General features: G+C 37.0%; 1 pseudogene; it reads left to right on the top strand.

Moving 5' to 3' along the window:
* The first annotated feature begins 2,372 nt into the window (after positions 1-2,372).
* On the top strand, positions 2,373-23,325 carry LOC115970517 (annotated as a pseudogene).
* The last annotated feature ends 685 nt before the right edge of the window (positions 23,326-24,010 follow it).

The following is a 24,010-nucleotide window of genomic DNA, read 5'->3' as shown; positions in this document are numbered from 1 at the left end:
AATTATAAGGAACTCGAGTTTAATAAACTCGAGTTCCTTACAAGGTACTCGAGCTCACCAGGCTCGAGTACCTTAGAAAAAAAAAAGTTATAAGGAACTGGAGTTTATTAAACTCGAGTTTTTTACAAGGTACTCGAGCTCACCAAGCTCAAGTACCTTAGAAAAAAAAAAAAAAAACATTTTTTAATGGCCCAATTCCACCTCAGCAGCGCCACGGTGGCAAAACTCCTAGGAACTCGAGTTTAAGAAACTCGAGTTCCATAAAAAGTGGTATTCTCCTATTTAGTTCCGAAACAATGCTTTTTTACAAAATATTTCAAAAATTCGTGGTATTGGGCCATTTTGGCCCTACCAAGACGGTTCGAAACAGTGTTTTAATGCAGAGGAGTAACGGGTTTTAATTTCAGTTTTTAGAAGAGAATTGGGTTTTGTTTTGCGGTAAACAGTATTTTGGGTCTGCAAAAAAGTTTTTGAAGGTTTTTGATTTCATCGCCTCTCTCTTTCTCTGTTACTCTCCGTGTCCGCATCGCTCCTATCTATTTCTATTTTGGTGCACATCTAATTTCAACCGATTAATTTGTTGATATTTATAATGAGAAGCTTTTAAACGGTGCATAGCATTGCCAAACAATATAATGTATCGCTTTTTTAAAGTGATACATGTCTGAATTTTAAGTAGGGACTTTTCCTATTTGTCATTTCCCCCTTAATTTTAGGAACTCATTTTCTCTCAGCTTCTGCTATTATATATATATAGATATAGATATAGATAATTATTTTGTAATGGGTTTGGTTTTGGAAAGTTTTTTTATTTTTTATTTTTTTATAATAAAAATGGTGATGTGTTATTTTCTAAAAGCCAAACAAAATTTTATTATTATTATTATTATTATTATTATTATTATTATTATTATATTAGTCATGTTGACAATAAAGATCAAAATGGACATGATTTTTTGTTTTCATGCAGGGACCGAGATAAGCGTAAAATCAAATTAGAGACTGAAACAAGAATATGCCCAAAATGTAAGAACCAAATGTGAATATTTGCCTATATTTTTTATCATTCCATTCTTTTTTTTCCTACTCCACTCGGTTTGGTCTAAAATTATATTTTTTGTCTCGGCCTTCTTATGTTTATTATTTATTTTTAATAATTTAATAATTACAACAATATGAATATTAAGGAATTGAATTTGGATATTAAGGAATTGAAGTTAAACCAAGATTTTTCTCTTAAAAAAAGGAAAAAAGAAAAGAAAAAGATACTGCCCTTAGTTATAAGGTATATGGTGTCACCTTCTTATATTATTAAGTGTATTATTTTATCTACTATTGCTACTGTTATTATTGATAGTGTTAAACATATGTATAATTTCTCATGTGTAATATTAATTTTATATTTTTATTGATTTTAATTTTTAAATCAAAATCAATCTTACCAATAAGAGATATGGAGTATGGATAGAAGAAATACATTTCCAAAAAACATTTTCTATATGGTTTAAAATTTGTGATTTATTTAACTCAATCTTAAAAGTTAAAATTTATGTCAATATCACATTTAATGAGTATGGTTTAAATAATGTTAAGAACAATAAAAGATGTCTTGAATTACAAAGCTTTTGGCCGTACTAAAATATTTAAATATCTTATCAATAAACCAAACAATCTGACTTTGAACTTCAACAAGTGGACACTAAGACCTCGTTTGGGTGGAGAGAATAGAATAGAATAAAAATAAACAAAAAGAATAATTTTAGGATATTCTTCTATTCCCTTGTTTGGAAGTTTTAATAGAGGGAATAGAAAGTCTATTCCCTTATTTGAGAGTTTAAGTGAAAGGAAATGAATTGGGTAGGAAAGAATGCTTATTCCTCTCTATTTTCTTAAAACCTTAAATTTTTATTCCTCCCAAAATTGTGAGGAATGGGAGGGAATGAAATTAGATTTAATGATTTTTTTTACTAAAACTCCCAAAATACCCCTATATATTCAAGCTTTTATTTTAAAATAGGAGTATAATAGTAATATTGTCATAAAATGATTTCATTCCATTCCCTCCATATATTACTCCTAAACAAGATTACTTACATTCCATTCATTTTCATTTCTTAATTTTAAAACATCCAATCAAGGTTACTTAATTTTATTCTATTCCATTTTTTTTATTCATTTTCCTTACTTAAATACATTTCATTCATTTACATTCCCTAATAATCATTTCATTCCATTCTATTCTATTCCCTTATGAATTCTCAAACGAAGCCTAACTAAATCTTATCAATACTCACCAGTCATCACATCAATATAAACACAAAATTTGGTAAGAGTAACAAAGAACCAAAGAGGAAGAGACTTGATTTATCAAAATGACTTCCTTGACCTTGAATTCCTCCATTGCCCTTGTGTTCTTTTCCATACTAAGTTTCCTCAACCCCATGACAGCCGCACCCGGTGCAAATTACCTATACCACTTCTGTGCCAATACCACTTTCAGCGCCAATAGCCTCTACAAATCAAGTCTCAACTCCCTCCTCTCTTTACTCTTTTCCAGCGCCACACACAGCAACCTGGAATTCTACAACACCACCAGTGGCCAAAACTCCTCCAACCCTCTCTACAACCTCTTTCTCTGCTGCGGCGACATCACGCCGGAAATCTGCCGAGGATGTGTGGCTGCAGCAACCAAAGATGTTGCCAACAAGTGCTCTAGAGAAAAGGTTGCTGCGATTTGGTACGACGAGTGCATGATGCGTTACTCAAACGAGTCTATTTTCTCTACTGTGGACGTAATGCCTAGAATATCCTCGTTGAACACTCAGAATATTTCTAACCAGGACCAGCTTAATAGGCTGGTGAACACCACGATGACTGAGTTGGCAGCTCAGGCCTCAGATTTTCCAATCGGTGTTAAGAAGTTTGGGACCAAAGAAGTGACTGTCTGCGTTTCAAACACTGTACAGCCTTGTACAGTGTACAGCGGACTTGTCCAGCACCGATTGCAATAGGTGTCTTCAAGCAGCGATAAATCGTCTTCCAATATGTTGTGGTGGAAAGCAAGGGGGAAGAGTAATGTTTCGTAGTTGTAATGTTAGGTACGAACTGTACCTTTTTTACCTGATGTTAAATGCCACACCTCTCCCACTTTAGAGCATTAGCATCCGGGTTTGTAAATTGGTATTTATTTTATAATTTAAAAAGTTACTTTATTTATTATATCAACTAATTTTATAATACATCCTACATCTCAATTTCTATTCTTTCACCACTTAAATTAAATATTCTTTTTTATTTTTTATTTACCATTTCTTTATTTTTATTTATTCTTTCTCTCTCATTCTTTCTATACAAGAACCACCACAAAACTAATGAAACCACCACCGTTGCACTACACACACCTGACACCACCACCAGCAACCCATAATCCACCCACAAAAAAAAAAAAAAAAAAAAAAAAAAGTGGAGAGACTATAGCACCAATCCACCATTAGCACAATCAACACCAAATGCAGCAACCAATGGTCCCCACCACCGTGAGCAAAACCCAAACCCACAGCAAGCAAAACCTAGACCCCAGTGGCAAACCCACAGCCACAATCAACAAACACCACCAATCACAAACACAAAACAACAAACCCATCCACCACTCCACCACTCACCACAAACCCATACCACCGAACCAACCAACCAACCAGCCACCACCACTAAAAATTTGAAGAACACCACCCTCTTCGACCATCAACACCACAACAAAAAAAAAAAAAAAAAAAAAAAAAAAAAAAAAACCGCAACCCACAGTCCCTACAACCCATTGCGACAAACCCAAACTTAGACCCACGATAAACCCAAACCCACACCTACGGCAGCAAACCTAAACCCACGGCAGCAAACTAGACCCACGGCAAACCCAAACCCACACCCACGATAGCAAACCTAGACCCACAGCGGCCAACCCATCCACCTTAGAAACAGCCAACCTCAACCTCACCAATCCACCACCATTAGAACATGGAGAAATGAGAGAAGAGAGAATAAAAGATCCTACCTAAAATCACAACGGAGAGTTGAGAGAGGAGTGATATGGAGATTGAGAGAGACTGAGGGAGAAGTGTTGAGGAGTCAAAGAAAAGTGAGAGAGAGAGAGAATAAATTGTTATTATTTTGTTTACAAACTTATGAAAAGTAGGTTGTAAATAACTAAATATAAGTACCTGCTGTTCACGGGTTGTAAAATTTTTAAGATTTACATACCAGGTTGGAGCTCTTTTTTGGGTTCTCAATGGCTAAAACAGCAATTGGGGGGTGTTTACACCCCCCAATGCTAGTGCTCTTACACTAGCTCTTCCACCTCCAATTCTAGGTTCCTTATACTGGACTTTGATTGCTTTTCCTTTTCTCGATAATTAATGAGTCATAGAGCTTTTATTTTTAATTAAGTAATGCTACACATAAACAAAATTTTACAATATTTTTCAAAATAATTGAGTTTCCAAGTTTTTCTTGGTTCTTATTTGAACCCATCACTAAACTAGTATTAGTTTTGGATGTAAAAGTTTTTGTTAATTTTTATTTTTATTTATGTCTATATATTTTCTCTTCTTAATTTTTGAATTCTTATATAACTAGTCGCTAACCCGTGCAATGCACGGGAAAACTATTTTGTATAAAGATGAAACATTAAATTACTTAATGAAAAATAGAAATCAAACTTAAGTTTAAAATAAAATGAAGGATTAAATCTTAAATATCCTCAATAAAATGTATGAAACACAAATTTAAAGAACTACTTATCAATATTTCCAATAAATTGAAAAAAAAAAAAAAAAGCTTTAAAGTGTTTTTTTGTAAGCCTGGCAATAGAACAGGTTGATAACGAAAACAACAATAAATGAAATTTTCCAGTAGTTAGAAGCACCAACAACAAATAGGCAAAAAAATTTCAAAGTTTCAATTTCATACTGTAATTGAAAAGAATTATAATAATTGTAGTAGCAGCATAATTGAAAAAAATTATAGTAATTGTTAACAGACCTGGAGTTGACACAGTTAAGTATGCAGCTCTTTATCCAAAAAAGCGAGGACTTGCAAAATAAGTTTTTTTTAAAACTTTTTAATTTTAAAATTTAAACTATTAATTAGGTTCATAAGCCATGTTCACCCAAATCATAAGCCATGTTCACCCAAATCCATTCATGTTCATTTGATCTGCTTAGGAACAGCCATTTGCTTTCTATCTTTAATGCATTACAAATATGACATGGCTTCAAACCGTTGGCAGGAGGAGTCACATGTTCCAAAAGAAACTCATTTGTGAACTATAGTGAAACTTATTCGATTGTGAACTATAGTAATTCTCATTGTATGCTGCAAGTACTGTTACCAAACCACAAATTTACTCTATCTTAGCAAATAGAAAAAGAGGCTAAAGCAAGGAAAAAAGAAGAATGATTCATGAAAAGCTTTACGTAGGCGTTTGAATGGATGTAAGTGCTATATAATGTTTCAGTTATAACCTTAATAGAGTAGACAACTCATTCAGCCCAGGAAAAACTTTTTCAAAATAAAAAGAGAGCAAAGAACGAAGCATTGAAAATATCAGTATAAATATCAGGCTACTGCATTATTTGGAAAAAGAAAAGAAGAAAAAAGACTATTCAATGCATTGAATTAAATACCTTAGAAATAAAGTTCTACCAAGCACCTATCTAAATTTGAATACTTGAAAGTTGAAAGTAACATTGACAAACTGTGCTTTGACCATAAGGCTTTTATTATAAAAAAATTTGAAAAGAAAAACAATCCATCCTTCCATAATTTCTATATCAATTGAAAATCTGGCAATTGAAATCAAATCTACTAATTAAGTACATTGACTATTTAGCAGAACTGACATCTAAGAGTGTCTTCATCCTTTAACGTAGATAGCAATGACTTGGCCAAACATATTTTTTTCCGGTCGTTGGGTACAAACAGAATATTTTTCATATCATCATAACTTATGATTGATACATAACAAAAAGTAGTCAATAACCAGTAGCAATTAAAACCAAGATGCACAACACTCAAAATCAGCACACTAGTATAATTATCTAACTACTAAACTTAACATCAACTTACCAACAGTCTTGAGTTGCAATACAAATTCTAGACATCACCAACCATGAATTGAAAGAGAGAGATTTTGAAGGAGATGGTCACCAACAACCATGGTTAGATTAAAGAATTTAAGTTGTATCCATGTAGTAGTGTACGCCAAAAAAATTAAACAAAAACTCCAATATATACACACACCAACCTAACACCAACTCCTCCCCAAAACTACAGAACTAACAAAAATAAATTTGACCTCTTCCCAGCAACAAATTACAAAGAAATCGAGATTGTCATTAGTATCTTTAATTATTAAATGTTTATACGTAGGACATATAAAACAGAGTTAAGGCAAGGCTGATTAGCATAAAAAAAATAAAAAAGGCACAGGGTAGGCTTATGCTTATTGCTATCCCCAAACCCTAAATCATATTTAAAAGATTATAAACTTACCGGTAATGTTTACCTCCTAGAATATGCTTTTACAATCAATGAGAATGATCTTTTACTCTACTTTAAAATAGTAGTACAATTGTCATGAATCATTCCAAAACTTCCAAAAGACTCTATAAAAGAGAGAATTTTTTTTTAAAAAAAATAGAGTACCAAGTTGCAGCAACACCAGCCTCGATATAACCAAGGATTCTTTTTTCTCTCTCAAGGCCTGCGCAAGCTCCTTTGTGCCTAAAAATTGAAAACATGGAATGAGAGTTTTGTAGGTACCAATGTATTTTTGATTAAAATATTTCATGAACAAAAAATGCATTTATTACAACCATTACTACCAACACTAACAAAGAACAAACACCTGGGCATTTTATGAAACACATGTTCAGCAATCTCAAGCAACTATACTAGCCAACCCCAACCTTCAAATAAATAAAAAATGCCAACGAAATCCAAAATAATGGAAGCCTCAACATACCATTTCGCAGGCTATCATATAAGAAAACCCAGAGACTATAATAATTTATAAAAAGGGAAAACCAATGTAAATGAAGACGACAATGACACTATATATCAAACCAAAACAAACCCAGAACTAAAATCAAATAAAAGAATCCCAGGAAACCAAAAATCCAATAAAAATTGCATAACCAAAAAAAGGGAAAAAGAAAATCCAAACCAATGTAAAATGAAGATGAGAAAAACAACATATATCAAACTAAAACAAACCCATACTTGAAACCAAATAGAAGAATCCCAAGAAACCAAAAATCCAATAAAAATTGCATACCAAAAAAAAGGGAAAAATAAAATCTAAAAATAGAAAATATAATAGCTTTGACAACAAAGGAAGAAGAAGAAGACGTGGAAATCTGCAAAGAAAAAAACTTAAATTCAAAGCAACCAACAGCCACAAACCAACAAAATTCCATGAACAAATGCAGCGGATAGAGAGAGAGCAATATATAGAAATTAAGGAGAGACAAAAACATGTTTTAATTACCTTAAAATAATTTCCGACATAGAATATGATGGGCTGGGTTAGGCGATGACGGAGAGGCAGAGAGAAATCAACGCAATGGTGGTGATCCATGGTGGCAGCAGCTGCAGTGGGAGGATCTGAGTTTTGGGTTTTGAATTTGGGGTAAGGAAAGGGTGAGTTTCAGGTTTGGGGGAAGATGTTAGCATGAGATGAGAAGAGAGATTTGTTTTAAAACTTTATCGTGCTTTTGTGGGAGATAAGGACTAATGGTGGGTCTGGGTTGTGGAGTTTTACTGTTACTTTCGAAAAAAAAAAAACCCTTCTCTCTATGGCTATTTTGTCTCTATTGGCTATTTTGTTACCGATAGCAGTAGCGTCAAGGATACTCTGTTTTTCACCCACAACCTTCGCTGGGTTTGTTCTTGCAGAGGAGAAAAAAAAAGAAAAGAAAACGGAAAAACGGAAAGAAAAAAACAAAAAGTAAACAGCTTATATAAACAATAATAAGTAGATCCCCACTGAAACTAAATAAGCAAACTACCAAAAAGATACAACTGTTTAGTGTTTTAAAGCGAACGTGTCAGCAATTTATGTAACCACATGGCGGAATGAGGAATGGTTAACGAAAAGTCAAACGTTTCGGCTATTAGTTATTATATAGATCACAACTTTTATGACACAATTTTTGTTATAACTTTGACATGACAAACTATGCATAAGAGCATTTGCAGTAGTGTAGCTATAATGCTATAATGCTAAAATTTAGCTCCATTGCTACAGTGCACATCTATAAATAGATGTGCACTGTTCATAACAGCTAAAAGAAAAAATATTATTTTATTAAATTTCTCTCTCCTCTTCTATTAAAAAAATATTTTTTCCTTTTTCTTTTTCTTTCTCTCTCTCCGGCTTCTCTTCTTTCTTCCTCTTCCAGTCCTCCATTTTAATCAGACCGTGCCTTTCTACTCAGTTCGTTGCTCCGAAGCCCAGTGCCGACCAAAGCCCAGCCTAGCGCCGACCACTCCTCACACTTTGTTTCTGCCCAGCGCTGATCGAAGCCCAGCCCAGCGCCGACCGAAACTCAGCCCAACGCCGACCACTCCTTACACTTTGTTTCTGCCCAGCGCCGACCGAAGTCCAGCCCAGCACCAACCACTCTTTGCGTTCTCCACCTCAAAGGCCGAACCTCCAAGCTCCACCTTCTCTCTGCTATCTCATGCCCAGTGCGGATGTGGGTTTGTGTTTGTGTTTTCCGATCTGTTGTAGGCAAGTGGGCTTGTGTTTGTGTTTGTGGCAGTGGGCTTGTGCTCGTTGTGGGTTTTTTTTTTTTTTTTTTTGCTGTGGACTGCTAGTAGTGGTGGTGGTGGTGGTGGTGTTGGTGGTGGTTGTGCCTATGGTTGATGGTAGAGGTGGTTGAGGTTGGTGGTGTAATATTTTTTTGGTAGTGGAATATATTATTTTATTGTAGTGGTTATAATATTTTATTGTGATGTTTATATTATTTTATTATGTTGAAAGCTAAAATAGATCCACTGCTGTAGCATGTGTGTAGGTAAAATAGGTAAAGTAACTTTTGATGGAGCTAATTGCTAAAAATTTAGCTCCACTGCTGTGGATGCTCTAATAGCTTATAATTTTCATATATATATAGATTTACTTTTTTATTTATTTATCACTCGCAGTTAGTCATGTCAAGATTTTGGTGAAAGTTTTGGCACAAAAGTTGTGTTAATTCATTTTCTTTTAGCCGCAATGTTTATTTTCCTAATAAATTTTACAACCTTTTCTTTTATAATTGTGAAATTGACGGTTTGTAATTATGTATAGCAAAAGTAGTGTTTGGTTGGGTTTATATAAAAATAATATTATTCAAATCATAATTTGTTCCTTAAACAACAAACTGTTAGGAAAAAAAAAAATTATGATATTCATTGTTGTGTATTTTTATTTAGTTATTATTGCGATATGTATATTTTATGTTCCGTATGATTTTGGTGTAAATGATATCTCTTTTTAGGATTGGGAAAGTTAGCTAGGGGCAAAGTCAAACTAGTGGGTTACAATATAGGAAAATTTTAGGGTGGGAGCCCTATTCATAGTGATATAGATATTTACATACACAATAGACCAGAAAATAAGCAATTGTTTTATGGAGGAGTTGAACAAATTTAGTTTATTCTATTTTATTTATTATTGTTCTTTTTTTCTTTTTTCTTTTTTGAAGATCCAAATTCCTTAATGTATAATTTGTTCCATTCTAATCCCAAATCCATAATTTATTTGGCTAATGACAATAATTTTCCAATTGTCCCTGTTTTATGTTACTTATGACTAGGTTGAATAGTAGGTTTTGGATCGGCCATCAAGTATATTTGATCTAGCATAATTATCGGAGAATTCCTTGTTTTATTGAATTATTTGAGTATTTCTTAAGAAAGATAAAGACTAATTTCATGTATAAATGGATATGACAAACTTGTAAGAGTTTTTTTTTTTTTTTTAAACTCTTTCCCAATAAAGAGGGGGAAAGAAACTTTGTTAGTATTTAAATTGTTCAGTTCCTAATGAATCAATTCATAATTTAAAAATGAGAAGGAATTGATTAACTTCCTGTTGACTATTTTAGTATATGTATAGCATGTCAATGAGACATGATATTTTTTATGCAGGAAAAAGAAAAATCTCAGCGGTAACAATAATCGTCATTATTGTTCCAGTTGCTGCCTCTGTGGTGCTACTTATTCTGTCCTACTGTTTCCTAAGGAGGAGAGCAAGAAAGAAGTTCGATGCTGTAAATGACGAGTCTTAAGAAATCCGATGATGTCCTAATTTATCATGGTATATATGCAAGTGTTCTTATCACTCTCATTTAAATTCGAAGGTTGTTAATCAAAAAAAAAAAAAATCGGAAGTCCACATGATGAAATCAATTATTAAGGTGGTATCTTTAGCTACACATGAGGGCTTTTTTTTTTTTTTTTTTTTTTTTTTTTCTTTAAAACTTTTTTTGAGCAATGTTTATTTTACAGTGTGCACTAGCACTTAGCATTAAATTTTAATACATATGTGGGGGAGTGTTAAAATATTATATAAATTAGTGTATTTTTCTTTATTTAGTTTGTTAAGCTTTTAGGGTGTTTGGTAATTTATTAGAAAAACAACAAGAATAAATTGATAATATATAAAATCTCAACTCTTGAGTGAGGTTCCATTATTTTTTAGGCCTCTCATTCATTGATTTTTCAAAATAATAGAGTTATTATAGTCATGTTTAAGTAGGGTTGTCACGAGTCATCATCCTTACATGGTCTTTTATTTTTTCATTAAAAAAATTACGTATCATCATATCTTCACACATTGCTCCTTATAAAGCAATCTCTTATGTTTTAATTTTTTCTTGGATGTATAGATAAAAGTGAAATAACACCTATCGATACCTGGCAATTTGATTTTCAAAAAATTGAAGCCGTCACAAACAAATTCTCGGATAACAACAAGCTTGGTAAAGGTGGATTTGGTGAAGTTTACAAGGTACAAAATCAAAAGTCATTTCTTAATTTTCTTCTAATTTTCCATTTTTTTTAATTGTAGAAATCAAAATAAGTATTGAAGAAGCTCAAATATGACATCATTAGTATGCTCCTCGTCGGCGCCAATGAACGAACTTTGATACCTATTGAAAAGACAAAGGATTGAAAGAAAGAACACCGGGGTGGCACTAGCCAAATACCCTCCAATGCTTAAGTTGGATAAACTCTAGAATATGTTCTGTAATCCAATGTTGTCTTAGAGTTCCTTTATCTGACCTAGGTGGCTTTATATAGCTTAACCCTGAGTTAATGCATTTTCTCGTTGCAACTAAGTGATTTATGGCATTGATTGCAGCAAAGCCCTTAGTGAATAGGGGCTTGTAACACCTAGACAGCTCATTATAGCCATTGTAATGGCTGTTTTGCCGTTTCCGAACCATTAAAGGTTTTAATGGAGTTTATTTATGCTTTTAATGTGTCTACTACCATTTTTCCCATTAGCAGGCAAGATGTGTTGATGATCGTCGATATTGATGGACGACCTCATTATTTATGTATTGTCAGTTACCCCCCTATTCCATTCTCGTCTTATGCTATGGACGAGGATTGGGATATGATCAAAGGCGAAGGTTCGTATCTCTTCATTTTTCGAAGTTTTCCCTTTTGCAATAAATGTGATTCGATTTCCTTGCCAGATGACGAACATGTGCCCTTGTTCTATTTGCGGCGTGTGTGAGTTTTTCTCAATTTTGGCGCGCCTTAATTTCAGCTTCTCCTTTTTTAGAAAAAATCGTTTCCTCTCCCTTAGCCTTATTTTCTTTGTGTTTGAAGCTTTGGAGGATTTTCAAATTTCAAACTTCTTTTCTGGTAAGGTCCTTCTCCATGTTTGCTTGATGGTTGATTTTAATTTCTTTAGATAGGAGTGTCCCTCGATTTCTTTTTTCTTTGCCAAACTAGGAGTTTTTCTGGAATATTCTTCTAGTAGGCCCCCCTAAGTCGGTCTGTTTGTGTCTCGTTTTACTCCACTCAAACCTATTCTACTCTCCCTTTATCCCTTGATTTGCCATTCCTTGATTAAGCAACATTTAGAAATGGCCATCATAGAGTATAGGGAAGATGATGTTAGGTCGAGTGAGTTAGAGATAGGATTATCGTCTAATGCTGAATCTCTGAGTAAAGTGGTTGATACCGCTGCGTCAGCATTGCCCTCATCCTCTTCTTCGCCCCCTTTGCATGCCCTTTTCGAGACTTGTTACTTGAAAGAGAGTCATCTGACTGGGTTTAGGAAAAATTTTCAATTTCCCAAAGGCACCTACATTCGTTTACCCTAGTCTAGTGAAAAGGCTTGTAGCTTTGCCCACGAGGAAGTGTGCTTTTATGAAGCAGATTTCCTGTGCGGTCTATGTTTTCCCATCCACCCGTTCATTATGCAACTTATTCATAATTTCTAAATTGTCGCTGGTCAACTTGTTCCCAATGCTTGGAGGATGATTATAAGTTGTATGTCGATCTAGGTGTTTGCCCGTAAGGGAGAGATGATACCATTGAATGAGTTTTTACATTTGTGCTGTTTGAAACCTTCCACCCATCATGGGTATTTTGAGCTCTTGCCTTGGGATAGAAAGTCTAGGGTCGTCTTTGGGTTCCCGTTGTCCTTTTGTGATTGGACGAACTGGTTGGGAAACCGTGATTGACGACTTTTAGGGGGGAGTCCTAAGATTACTGCAGAAATGGGAAGTCCTTGCACTTGGTGCGTACTTTCATCGTCCTTCTTAGCTTTTCTATTATATCACTATTGTTTGCCTAACACTGTTTATCTCCTGATCTTTGTAGTTCTTGATCGTCTTGAGTTAGAAGACCAGCATCGTAACCGAGTTTATGCAACTCTCGCCTTTGCTCACGAGATCGAAGACTTTGTCGACCTAGTTGATCCTCGTCATTTATTTGACTGTTGTCTAGGACCTGAACCTTCAAAGTACGTGTTGGAAAAAATTCACTGAGAAGAGAAGAGTAAATTCTTCCTTTTAACTCTTGAAATAAATTCGTCTCTGTAAGTCTCTTTGCCATTTCATATAGTTACTTGTCCTCCCCTTTTTTCTTTTTCGTTAGCAGAGATGGCCACCAGGTATAGCAAGGAGAAATACACTCGCATCAGAGGGATGAAGAATGAACCTCTATCTAACCTTGCTGCGGATTCGAAGAAATGGAAGCTAAGTGATGAAAAAGGTGATACTATTATTCTCCCATCCATTCAGATCACTCTGTCTTCTCCAACTCCGTCCTTGGAAGTTACGACTTTTACTCCCCCCATCACTTGCTCTAAAGGTAAAGGCAAAGCTGGGAAGAGCATTTGGGATAACCCGGCTACTACTCTTGGTCGTGCTTATAATGTGGTTGCGAAGGACGAACTTAAGGGCTTGACGTCTATTCTTTCTTATGAGGTAGTTAGTCGCATATTCACAAGTTGGTGTAGGTATGTCCATTTTCCTTCCATAGCATCCTTTTGTACCTACATGTATGTACATGCGTGCATACATGGCTTTAACTTCTCATCCTTCCCAGGTCCTCGGGGAGTCTTTGCACTTAACAACGGATTACCTGACTACTAAAGAAAAGATCGTGGTGGTCAACTCCAAGTTGGAATCTGTCGAAGCAGAAAGCTCAAAGTTGAGGAAGGATTTGATTGTTGCCATGGATGAAACAAACAAGGCAAACAAGAAGGTTAAGGAACTTAGTGAAGCCTTGTGTGTAGAGAAAGCACTCATTGCCCAGAAAGACAAAGAGATCCAAGCTGCTCCTCTGAGAACTGATGTAAAGAAGGACAAGGTTGTCCAGAAGTTCATGTAGTCTGAGCAGTTTTCAAATCTCTAATTCATTCAGTATTTTAAGGGTTTTGAGCTCTTGCGGAGATGGACAATGAAGCACCACACCTTGGTCGTGGATTTTTCTAACCTTGATTTTGAGAAGATTAACATTGAAATTCCCACAGATGGCACCAAGAAAAAAGAGGAAACAACTGCCATTGTTGTTGTTGGAGGGACAGACATTGCTGAAGTTGGGAGCTCAGACACAAGCCAGAAGGACGTCGCTGCTGCTCCTACCTGTTGAATGATTTCTCTTCTTTTCTTCTTTTTGGAAAACATTGGCTGCCCCCTTGTTTTGGGGATTTTATATAACTGCTTATCTTGTTAGAGATTTAACAGAACATTTGCTGCCTCTTGGTTTTGAGGCTTTTACTTATCTACTTATCTCATTTAGAGATTTAACAATTCCCCTTGAATGTGCATTCCAATCAAGTTTCTTTATGCTGAACTTTGTTGAACAGGACAAGATCTATCCGTAGAAGATTCTGCACTTTTGACTCATAGTTTTATTCTTCATGATTCTAGACTTGTCTATGGAGTCTATATCATTTTTTGCATTTATGAATGCATGAAACTTTATACACATGTATATATTTACTTGCTTGTCTGAATAAAGCCCTTATCATGTTTTAGGCTCGTCACTTGCAGATAAAGTCTTTGGCATGGATAACATGATTTGTGCTCGTCTTTTTGTAGATATGATTTCTACCATGTATGTTATGATTTGAACTTATTGCTTTATGAACAGAGTTTTTATCACGAATGTTTCATGACCTGAACTCGTCATTTTATGGATGGAGTATTTTTTGCGAATGTTCATGATTTAAACTCGTCGCTTTGTGGACGGAGTTTTTATCACGGATGCTTACTCGTCACTTTGTGGGCAGAATTTTTATCATGGATGCTTATGATTTTAACTCGTCACTTTGTGGGCGGATTTTTTTATCATGGATGCTTATGATTTTAACTCGTTTTGTGGACGAAATTTTTATCATGGATGTTTATGATTTTAACTTGTCACTTTTACAAACCAAGCTTTTTATCATAGGATATTCAAGATCTAGTCATTGGAAAGAAATGGCTTGAAGATGCCTTATTTACTTTATTCATCCTTGCTGAAAAGGAAAATGCTGAAAAGGAAACAAAATTCATGTATGAAAACGATAAAGTCTCACTTATCTGTTGGTGAGTAAGACGAGATATTCCAAGTACTGGAACTCATTGATGTTGGCACCTTTAGTGGTAGTACTTCTTGAGGTGTTTTGCATTCCAAGGATGACAAAAAGGTTTCCCGTCCATATCTTCTAAGTAATAACTCCCTCTTCTTGAATAACGGACGACTTTGTACGGACCTTCCAAATTGGGGCCTAGCTTTCCTTGGGTTGGGTCCTTAGTGGCTTGTGAAACCTTCCATAAGACCATGTCTCCAGGATTGGATCTTTTCAGCTTCACCCTTTGGTTGTGGTACTTTGTCATCCTTTCATGGTATAGAGCTAGCCTTTGAGCTGCATCATCCCTGACCTCGGTTAAGCAATCTAGAGCGAGTTTTAGTCCCTCGTCATTGCTATGCTTGTCATTCCGTCTGAGACTTGACATCCCAACTTTGATAGGAATCACTACTTCAGTTCCAAATGCTAGCTTGAAAGATGTTTCTCCTATCGGTGTCCTTGTAGTCGTTGGTAGGCCAATAGGACTCCTGGAAGCTCTTCAGGCCATGCTCCTTTTACCCCCTCAAATTGAGTTTTGATTAGCTTAAGCAAAGTTCGATTTGTGACTTCAGTCTAGCCATTGGCTTGTGGGTGTCCGGGGGAGGAATAATGATTTATGATCCCCAGCTCCTCACAGAAATCTTTGAACTTGTTACTATTAAACTATTGTTTGTTGTCAGAGATAATTACCCTTGGAATCCCAAACCGATAGACGTTGTTTTCCTAGATGAAGTGCTGTATCTTGTCTTTTGTGATTACTGCCAGAGACTCTACTTCCACCCACTTTGTGAAAATAATCAATAACGCAACCAAAAATTTGACTTGCTTTTTACCTGGTGATAGGGGACCTACAATATCAATTCCCCACGTTGAGAACGGCCATGGTGACGAAATGTTCGTCATGTGCTCAACTGGGACATGCTGGACATTTCCAAACCACTGGCACTTGTCACACCTCTAGACAACCTGGGCGGCATCCTTCTGCATGGTCGGCCAAAAATATCCTACTCGGACTACTTTCCCCACGAGTGAGCGTGGGCTTGAGTGATTTCCACAAACACCTTTAGTGGTAGTACTTCTTGAGGTGTTTTGCATTCCAAGGATGACAAAAAGGTTTCCCGTCCATATCTTCTAAGTAATAACTCCCTCTTCTTGAATAACGGACGACTTTGTACGGACCTTCCAAATTGGGGCCTAGCTTTCCTTGGGTTGGGTCCTTAGTGGCTTGTGAAACCTTCCATAAGACCATGTCTCCAGGATTGGATCTTTTCAGCTTCACCCTTTGGTTGTGGTACTTTGTCATCCTTTCATGGTATAGAGCTAGCCTTTGAGCTGCATCATCCCTGACCTCGGTTAAGCAATCTAGAGCGAGTTTTAGTCCCTCGTCATTGCTATGCTTGTCATTCCGTCTGAGACTTGACATCCCAACTTTGATAGGAATCACTACTTCAGTTCCAAATGCTAGCTTGAAAGATGTTTCTCCTATCGGTGTCCTTGTAGTCGTTGGTAGGCCAATAGGACTCCTGGAAGCTCTTCAGGCCATGCTCCTTTTACCCCCTCAAATTGAGTTTTGATTAGCTTAAGCAAAGTTCGATTTGTGACTTCGGTCTAGCCATTGGCTTGTGGGTGTCCGGGGGAGGAATAATGATTTATGATCCCCAGCTCCTCACAGAAATCTTTGAACTTGTTACTATTAAACTATTGTTTGTTGTCAGAGATGATTACCCTTGGAATCCCAAACCGATAGACGTTGTTTTCCTAGATGAAGTGCTGTATCTTGTCTTTTGTGATTACTGCCAGAGACTCTACTTCCACCCACTTTGTGAAAATAATCAATAACGCAACCAAAAATTTGACTTGCTTTTTACCTGGTGATAGGGGACCTACAATATCAATTCCCCACGTTGAGAATGGCCATGGTGACGAAATGTTCGTCATGTGCTCAACTGGGACATGCTGGACATTTCCAAACCACTGGCACTTGTCACACCTCTAGACAACCTGGGCGGCATCCTTCTGCATGGTCGGCCAAAAATATCCTACTCGGACTACTTTCCCCACGAGTGAGCGTGGGCTTGAGTGATTTCCACAAACACCTTCATGGATCTCACGCAACACGTATGCGGCATCCTCGAAATCCAAGCACTTCAAGTAGGGTTGGGTAAACCTTCTTTTGTATAGCTCGTCATTTAGGATTGTGAATTTGGACGACCTTACTTTGATCTTCCTGGCCTTTAAAGGGTTTGGCAGGAGTGTTCCATCTCTGATGTAAGTGAGTATTGGGTCCATCCAGCTGACTTTTGATTGGACATAGATTACATCTAACCCTTCGATGCTTGGGATGATTTGCATTTCCATGTATAGCCCGGGTCGTCCTATATCATTGTTAGTCGAGGCTAGTCTAGCCACTTCGTCTGCTTTGAAATTCTCCTCTTTTGGTACCTAGCTAATCTTGACATCATCAAAATTAGAAATTAACTGACTGGTCAGTTTTAAGTACCTTTTCATCCTGTCTTCCTTCGTTTCATACTCCTTTGTTATTTGCCCCACCACTAGCTTTGATTCTGTATTCAACTTCAAGTTTCTGATTCCTAGGGCCTTTGCTACCCTCAAACTTGTAAATACTGCTTCATATTCTGCTTCATTATTTGTTGCTGGAAACTGAAGCTAGACCCTGTACTTGAGGATGTCTTTCTCAAGAGATAAAGAATCACATCTACACCTCCAACACCTGCAGCTGACGAGCCATCCATGTATATTGTCCAGTAATCGACCTCTGGGTCTTGATCCATCACGGTGAACTCGGCGACGAAGTCAGCTAATGCTTGAGCTTTGATAGCCATCAGAGGTTTGTAGTCGATATCAAATTGACTCAACTCCATAGCCCATTGAACCATTCTCCATGCAACGTTTGGCTTGCTCATGGCTTTCCGAATGGGTTGGTCCATCATGACAAAGATGGTATGAGCTTGGAAGTGCGAACGAAGCTTCCTAGATGCAACAATTAGAGCAAAAGCCATTTTCTCTATCCTTGGGTATCTTGCCTCGGCACCCTGAAAGGCCTGGTTTGTATAATAAACAGGCCTCTGAATTTTGTGCTCTTCATGGATTAGTGCCAAGCTTACGGTTGTTTGTGATACAGCCAAATAAAGAAACAGGTCTTCTCCTTCGACGGACGAACTTAGGAGTGAAGGTTTAGACAAATACTCCTCGAGGGTCTGGAAAGCTGCTTTACACTCTTCTGTCCACTGGAAAGCTTGCTTCAATGTTTTAAAAAATGGTAGGCACTTATTTATGGCCTTGGAGACGAACCTGTTCAGGGCTGCGATCCGCCTAGTCAGCCTCTGTACTTCTTACACATTTCTTGGCGAGGTCATGCCAAGTATGGCCTTAACTTTCTCCAGGTTAGCCTCGATTCCTTGTTGGGAAACCATGAACCCCAGAAACTTGCTCGTCGAGGCCCCAAATACACACTTTGCCAGGTTTAGTCTCATTTGATACTTCCTTAGAGTGTCAAAAGTCTTTCTAAGATCGTCTAAGTGTGACTCTGCCCTTTTGCTTTTGACGAGCATGTCGTCCACATAAACCTCCATATTTCGTCCAATATGTTTGTTGAACATGTGATTCACCAATCTCTGGTAGGTAGCCCCTACATTTTTCAAGTCGAACGGCATGACTTCGTCGCAGTACAGCGCCTGACTAGTGACGAATACTGTTTTCTCCTAATCTTCTTTGTTCATGCGAATTTGATTATTGCCTAAAAACGCATCCATGAAAGTTAGCAATTCATGGCCAGTTCTGGAATCCACGAGCTGATCAATTCTTAGGAGAGGGAAGCTGTCTTTCGGGCAACTGTTGTTGAGTTTTGTAAAATCGATGCACATTCACCATTTCCCGTTGGACTTCTTGACCATGACGACATTGGCAAGCCACTTGGGATAGAAGACTTCTCGGATAAAACCAGCAGTTAAGAGCGTCTCCATTTCTTCCATGATGGCCTTATTCCTTTCGGGGGTGAAAACCCTTCGTTTTTGTTGGATAGGCTTTTTTGTTGGGTCGACATTCAATCGATGCTCTATCACCCTATTGTCTATGCCTGGCATATCCTCATGAGTTCAAGCGAAAATATCTAGGTTCTTTTTTAGGAATTCCACCATTTCTTCTTTTAGTGGTGGTTTAAGTCCCTCTTCGACTTTGGTGACTTTTGAAGGATCTCCCTCTACTAGCTCTACATCTTCCAAATCCTTAACAGGCTTTTCAAACTCCTCGTCGACCATCCAGGCATGATTTTCTTTGGAGGCTAACACTGCTTGATAGCATTCATGGGCTAGCAGCTGGTCTCTGCGTATTTCTCCAATCCTATGTGGGGTTAGGAACTTTAACTTGAGGCAGTAGGTCGAGGTTACAGCTCTGAGTCGATTTAATGTTGGTCATCCAAGGATCATATTGTATGATGATGGACAACCAACGATTAAAAAACCCACTTGTTTTGTCACCTGAGCTAGATGCGTCCCTGCTGTGACTGATAACCAAGTGATACCTTTCGGATAGATACGGTCTCCACTGAAACTGACCAAAGGTGACTTGAAAGGCCGCCGTTTAGGGTCCAACCTTAGTTGTTGGTATGCCATCATGTACATGATGTCCGCCGAGCTTCCATTGTCAACCAATACCCTTCTCATGTTGAAGCCTTCGATTTCTAACATGATGACGAGGGGGTTGTCATGTGGCTGCTTGATCCCATTAGCATCTCGTTCAGAGAAAGTTATGTCCTCATTCTCTGAACGCCAATACTTTGCAAAGGGATGCTTGATGTGGATGCTGTTAATCTATCTTTGATACGCCCTCCTCAAGGACTTATATGACCTTTCGGATACTAGTCCACTTGTTATTGTCCTTATTTCCCTTACAGCCTGCTTTGGATGACCTCGTCCATCATCCCTATTGTCGTCATGAGACTTATCTTCCATCTTTGGTCGAGATTGGTGATCTCTTTTAACAAACCTCTGAAGTTTTCCCCTTTGGATTAACTCCTCAATTTGTTCCTTCAAATCACGACATTCATCAGTGTAATGGCCGTGATCCTTGTGGAAGCGACAGTATTTCTTTGCATCTCATTTCCTAGAGGACGTGCTTAACGGCTTTGGCCACTTCAGGTCGGGCTCATCCTTGATTTGCATTAGGATCTTGTCTGCTGGCATTACCAATGGGGTGAAGTTCAACTTCTTCTTTAGAATCTCCAGGCTACTCTTACTAGCCTTAGTTTCTAATGAATGCTCTTTTTGATCCTTCTTCTTACCCTGGGAGTCATTGGCTTCTTCCTTTTTCCATTTGCTAGTCAATCCCTTTGCAGTCAAGGCATCCTTTCCATTCATGTACTTCTGAGCCTTGAACAACAGATCTGTCATAGAAGTTGGGGGTGTCTTTCCCAATGAAAAGATGAGATCGGGATTATTGAGTCCAGCTTAAAAGGTCATCATGATTACCTGGTCGTCGAACTAATCAATCTCTAGAACAGCTTTATTGAAGCGCTTCATATAATCCCTCAAGCTTTCACCTTCCTGCTGCCTTATAGTCAACAAGTAAGAGGTTGGCCTTTAATGGTGCTACCCTCCAATGAAATGCTGAACAACCGAATCACTGAGCTGTTTAAAGTTCACAATTGACGATGCTGGTAGTTTACTGAACCACACCTTAGCAACTCCCCTGAGTGTAGCGGGAAAGGACCTACATATGACTTCATCCAAAATTTGTTGGAGGTTTAGAATTGTCTTGAAAGCCCTTATATGATCAAGAGGGTCTTTCATGCCATCATAGAACTCTAGTTGCGGGAAACGAAACTTTGGAGGCAGAAGGCATTCCAAAACACTAGCGGTGAAGGGTGAATTTGTTCGCTTGAGCATGTTGTTGAGATTCATTGCTGTCTTCCCCTTTATGGCGTTCTTCAACTTGTCCAATTCCCTCATTAGGCTTTTCATCATATGATCATTACCATGCATGGATTGCTCAGTGTACTCGGAAGCATCCTTTCGCCTATTGTTCTTGGGGTTGCTAACTTCTTCATCGTGTTTGTTGCGGTTGTGTCGCTGAAGGGAAGTATTACTGCCCTCAAGACGTGCTCAACGCTTCAACTCTTCATTCTATTTCATTAGCTCCTACACATCATTTGCAATTAGAGCTTGAATCTGTTGAGCCATTACTACCGGATCTAGGGGTGCTATTGTAACTGATTCCATTGGTGTTAAGGAGCTTTGTTGGTAGGGATAGAATGACTTGTTGGGTTTCCCACAGATGACGCCAAACTGATGAAGCTTAAATGTGACATCGTCAGTATGCTCCTCGTTGATGCCAATGAACGAACTTTGATACCTGTTGAAAAGACAAAGGATTGAAAGAAAGGACATCAGGGTGACGCTAGCCAAATACCCTTTGATACTTAAGTCAGATAAACTCTAGTATATGTTCTGTAATCGAATGTTGTCTTAGAGTTCCTTTACCTGACCTAGGTGACTTTATATAGCCTAACCCTATGTTAATGCGTTTTCCTATTGCAGCTGAGTGATTTATGGCATTGATTGCAGCAAAGCCCTCAGTGAATAGGGGCTTGTAACATCCATACAGCTCATTATAGCCATTGTAATGGCTTTTCTGCCGTTTCCGAAATATTAAAGGGTTTAATGGAGTTTATTTCCGCCTTTAATGTGTCTGTTACCATTTTTCCCATTAGCAGGCAAGATGTGTTGACCGTCGTCAATATTGATGGACGACCTCTCTATTTATGTATTCATCAAGTATATATAGCAAATTTATAGAGTACAAACTATGAGCAAATACTTAAATCTTTTTAGGTTAAGATTTTATAAATTACATATATATTATTAGGATACACTTTCTAATGGAGAAGAGATAGCTGTAAAGAGGTTATGGAAAAGCTGTGGACAGGGAGTGGAACAATTTAAGAATGAGGTTGAACTAGTAGCCAAGCTTCAACACAAAAATTTAGTAGGGTTATTGGGATTCTACTTCCAAGGAGAAGAAAAGATGCTCATCTTTGAATTTATGCCCAATAAAAATCTCGACTATTTTATACACAGTTTGTCCATTTAAACATACATCCAATGTTCTTATGTAAATAGAATTGTGTAATAGGTCATTCTTAATTGATTTGAATTTGTTATTATCTTTTTATGATTAAATATTTTCTTTTGATGAACTTGTAGAACCCAAAAAACAAGGGCAACTAGATTGGTCAAAACGATACAAGATAATAGGAGGGATTGCTCGAGGAATTCAATATCTTCATGAAGATTCTCAACTTAAAATTATACATCGTGATTTGAAAGCAAGTAGCATATTGTTAGATGCATAAATGAATCCAAAAATTTCAGATTTTGGCATGGCTAAGATTCTTGAAGTTGAGCAAACTCAAAAGAATGCAAGCAGAATTGTGGGGACTTAGTATGTTCAAAGTCTTTTCTTCTCCGTTACATCACTAGTATTAATTAATTCATTTAATCATCACCAACAAATAAATCGGTGAGATTTAAATAAAATAAAATAAAATGTCATCTTTATACTTTGAACTAAACAGCATAAGTCATAAAGTTTCTTATTGCCTTTTAGTGACACCATCATGTTTGTGGTGTCGGTTTGTAGTGGTTACATGTCTCAAGAATATGCCATGCACAAAGAATCTTCTGTGCATGGCATCTTCTGTACAGTAGCTTTGAATCAAAAGGTGCAGAGGACCTCGAGCTATGTGAGTATAAACCAAATAGTGAAATTTATTTTTATATGTAGTACCAATAGTGTAACTTGCTTCCCTTTCTTAATGCCAATATCATCTCCTACTAAGTCATGTAACGAGACTTTCTAACGCTACTTAATCATAAAATGTGAAGGCTTGGATACATTGGAGGGATGGGCGGCCCCTCGAATTGCTGGACTCGACTTTGCGAGATTCAAATTCAGTGGAGGAAGTACTTAGATGCATCCAAATTAGTTTACTATGTGTTCAAAAGGATCCAACTGACAGACCCACTATGGCATCAATAATTCTCATGCTTAATGGTCACTCCGTCACCCTACCATCACCTCAGCCTTCAGCATTTTTCATTCACAGTAATGCAGACCCGAACATGCCTATGGAGACTGATCAATCTACTGTCAAGGAAGCATCTGTTAACCAGGGACGGAACTAGGATTTGAACCTAGGGGGGGCCATAGCATGAACCAAAAAAATTTCAAGTGACATGCTTTATTAAAAAAAAAAATCATGGTAGGAAAAACAATTGCATTTTATTACCATAAATATTTAAGTTAAGAAGGAAATAATATGAACCAAAAAAATTGAAAGTTACAATATGATATTCTAACATTTTCAAAGAAAAAAATAAAAAAAGAAGAGGACTTCGGATCTCTAGATTTTGGGTAATTGGAATTAATATATTGATTTTATCATGTTGACCAACTCACCAATATGATAAACCCATACTTTTGGATGCAACTGAAAATCACACTAATGAAGTTTTCAAAACTTTGTTTGAGGATTTTAAAAAATTGGGATATTAATATTAAGAGTTGGCAATGCTACATCATTAATATTGGCTTCTAAAATAATTTTGCATTTTATCTTTTGAAAAAAGTTTAAATATTGTAATTGACTTTCCCATAATTTATAAATCAATTAAAAAGTCATATAAATTATTGTCACCCCCGTAAGGGAATTTTTTTGGTTATGAATTATTAAATTATGATATTGGTGATTTGTGGATTTTTTGCTGTGTTGTATTTAGACTATGGAGGGGCCACGGGCCCAAAGAAAGGGTTAGGCGATTAGTTTATTTTGGGCTATTTGGACCAATCCAAAAATTTGAGGGGCCAACT

The sequence above is a fragment of the Quercus lobata genome, chromosome 12, assembly GCF_001633185.2.
Source record: "Quercus lobata isolate SW786 chromosome 12, ValleyOak3.0 Primary Assembly, whole genome shotgun sequence".
In the NCBI taxonomy this organism is placed as follows: domain Eukaryota; kingdom Viridiplantae; phylum Streptophyta; class Magnoliopsida; order Fagales; family Fagaceae; genus Quercus; species Quercus lobata.
Note: the sequence above shows the minus strand (reverse complement) of the source record. Positions and strands in the feature narration are given on the sequence as shown.